Raw genomic sequence first — 3,415 nt, 5'->3', positions numbered from 1 at the left:
CAAAACCGAGGAGACAAGACCTTAAGTAGGAGGACCTATGTCACTTGTGTGATGATTAGCTTACTCTAATTCACTAGAGAGAGCGTTAAATTTCAATTAGGATCCGTAAAAGGTTATTCCGGGGTCTAGTGGATAGCCAGGAAGCGAGTGTCTTGCCGAGGGTCTGCGATTAGGTAGAAATAGCTAGGATAGATTAGGAGATTGAGTTAAGAGTGATTGAGTTTTTGTTTGGTGTTTAGATGTGTATGGTTATGGCCTGTGTGGCTAAGTTGGAAACATCCCAGAGAAAAGAACGCGAAGTGGTAGATACAAGATGGATCCAACACAAATCAAGAAAATAGAGAGCGGCTCAGGTAAACTTTCAAGTTTGCAAATTCTGCTTTCAGTATTTTATGAATTTGAGATCGGGTTTTGAAATGGATTTGGAAGGACCACCAGCCAAGAGTTTCTTGAGTGGTAATCTAGTAGCCAGAACCTCTAGCATCTTTGAAGAGGAAAACAAGATGAGTTAGTGTTCAAGTACCCTAACCAATATGGAGTGGCCATATACCAGGACAGTAATGGTAATTACTATTACTGTTGCGGTGATGTCCCAGGGATGGCACTTGAATTTGTGGATGCCTACTATAATGCTGACTGTTATGTGGACACCAAAGGTGCTCAGTACCGCATTGTGGAAGATCTAGACTTAGTGGATGATTTAAGAATGTAGCACTGATTAGCAACAAATTTGACACAGTAGAGAAGCCACGTGAAATCCCTATGATCTTGTATAAAATAGCTTGTCAAGTAATAAAAGTCCCTACAGACTCCATAGAAGATGGACTGTATTGCATAAGGCCAGAGCAAGGGGGAACTTTTTACAAATGTATGGAACCCGAAGTGAAAGAACTGATAGATGAGAAATACTTGTATTTCTTTGATGACAGAAGAAAACCAGGAAACCCGTCTCTCGTGGTGGACAAGTATAGAAAGAGATATTGTAAAATTGTTCACTTAGATCTTTGTAACTTTCACATTGGAGGTGTATCCGTGGCACAAATTTACCCGGAGTCTAAGCAACCTAGAATTGATGAGAAGGTTGAGACTGAACAAGTGGCTGAGTCACAAAGGGAAAGTTTGTCCTTGAAACTTGACAAAAACAGTCCAAAGGAGACTACAAGCCGTAAAGAAGGGGTTGTCACAGCTCGAACAGCCATGAGAGGTCCCAGAAGAAGAACTCCAAACTCAAGTGTGGTAGCCGAGAGATGAGAACTGAGAGGTGGACATTCAGTCAATGCATGACCAATACCTCCACCATTCCATAGAGAAAATGCAGGAGTACCAGCAGCAAGAGTTCCTCCTCTAGGAATTCCAGTAGCTTTTGACTTAGAAGGCGCAACCTTAGGAAGGATCCATGGGGAGTGGCGTGTTAGACCATCACAAGTTGCAAAATGGCTGAACAAGAAATGTCAAGATCCGGAGATACGTTTGCACATGTGGCAAGCTTTGTACAAGTCATCGAGGCTGAAAATATAATTGATCATTGGACACAGTTCCAAAGATTTAGAATGATGCTAGAAGGAGACGTCGTTGATTGGTTCCAATCCTTGAAAAGTGTGCGATTCAATACCATGGAAGAATTCACAGAATAGTTTTCCAAGAGGGGCTTAGAGCATAATTCTTACTCCCAAATTATCAACTTTGAACAAGAATCTAAGGAGTCTATGAGAGATGCGTCGAGAAAGATGAAGCGATTCGTAAAGAGGTGTCCAGTGGATGAACTTCCTACTGAGGCAAGGATAGTCAGTAGATTCATTCGAGGCCTTAGGAGCGAGGTTCTGAAAATGAACTTATAGCTAAAGAAGTGTGCTACCTTAGATGATGTCACCAAGGAAGCCATAGACATGGTCGATAATTGTAAGATTTGTGAGGACAAAGCTGGGAGGAATAATGACAAGAAGAGTTTGACCTCAAGCAAGAACTATTCTGTCAAAACTACGAAAAAGATGGATGAGGTAGTAAAGTATGAGCAGCTCACAAAAGAGCTTTTGTCAAGTGAACGTGGCAGTCGCAGGCTGCAGCAATGCATGTACCAAAACCGAAGAGATGTTATAATTATGGTGGTGATCATTTGTCACGAGAATGCCCAATAATATCTCAAAGAGAAGCTAAGTGGTGCGAACGACTAAGGAGTTCTTCTATAACAAAAGCTATGTCAAAGAACGACTAATGGGGCAACTTGCAAGAGCACCAATGACCAAGGTATGTGCCTGGGCTAGCTCATTATCCCACAGGAGTAGAGAAACCCATGCTAGTGCTTGGAGCTCAACCACCCTTGCCTGGAGAAAGACACGTGGTTGTTAGATATACCACACCAATAGAGGAATTTCAAGAAAGAGCACTAGTGCCAACATCCTATTATGACGAATCTAATGGTTATAATCGTTCGAGCTATACCATGTATGATGAAATGCGACCTTCAGAAGGTTGGGCTACAGGAAATGGAAACACTCCTGAATTGTCTACCCGATGAGGGAAGGACCGCACAACTGGGAACAACAACTAGTGATGTTCATAGCTCCAAATGGACCAAAACCTAGACCTGTGTATCCTCAAAGATAGTATGCTAGTACACCTATGCCTAGAGGACCTTGTTACAAGTGTCAGGGTGACCATCTGATGAAGGATTTCCCTAGGACATACATAGTAAGGATACATGCCTATTGTAATGATTGTGGGATAACACACTTCATTGCAGAGTGGCCCAACTATCCAGACTAGAAAGGCAACACTCCATTGAACATGGTTAATTCAATACCATCACTAGAGGTCTTGGAGAATGAAACCATTGTTCCTATAAAGGTAGTAACCTGAGCACAAGCTAAGAAAAAAAATGATTCTCTTAGAAGTGAAGATAAAAAGTTGGAGGGTGACAAGGCTGACAAGTCTAGCGTTAGTCGGAACAACCCTTGGAAGGAACACAGAGCTAAAATGAAAGCTAGACGTGAACAAAAACAAAAAACTGTAGAAGCTGAGTTGGCAACAACTCGAGAGCAATTGAAACAGCAAAGAGAGGATGAATCACTCAAATCAGTAAGTGAACCAAGGAGTGCAAGTTCAGGGAGATCTGTTCTAGTCGACAAGGTGATGGAACAACTTGATGCCATTTTACATGAATAACAGACACACCTTAGAGCAAAGATGGTTGACGCGCCCTTATCTAGAATTAGAGAAACAAAGGATGGAAATGTGCAAACAACTCATTGTTAGAGCCATCTCCAATGGACTTGAAGAACACGGTGGTTTCACCAAAATACCTGGATCTCAATGTTCCAAAGGGTGAGATGTCTCAAGAAGAAATGGAACAATGTGGCATTAGGAAAGTTTTGAACTCATTTTTGGGCCTTTCAAGAGTGCCACAGCATCAAAGTTG

The 3,415-nt window shown here is 41.9% G+C and overlaps 1 pseudogene; it reads left to right on the top strand.

The window, feature by feature from the left end:
• Positions 1-416: 416 nt before the first annotated feature.
• On the top strand, positions 417-1,251 carry LOC147433552 (uncharacterized; annotated as a pseudogene).
• The last annotated feature ends 2,164 nt before the right edge of the window (positions 1,252-3,415 follow it).

This window comes from Adiantum capillus-veneris, chromosome 19 (assembly GCF_014529385.1).
Source record: "Adiantum capillus-veneris isolate H3 chromosome 19, ASM1452938v2, whole genome shotgun sequence".
NCBI classification, from domain to species: domain Eukaryota; kingdom Viridiplantae; phylum Streptophyta; class Polypodiopsida; order Polypodiales; family Pteridaceae; genus Adiantum; species Adiantum capillus-veneris.
Note: the sequence above shows the minus strand (reverse complement) of the source record. Positions and strands in the feature narration are given on the sequence as shown.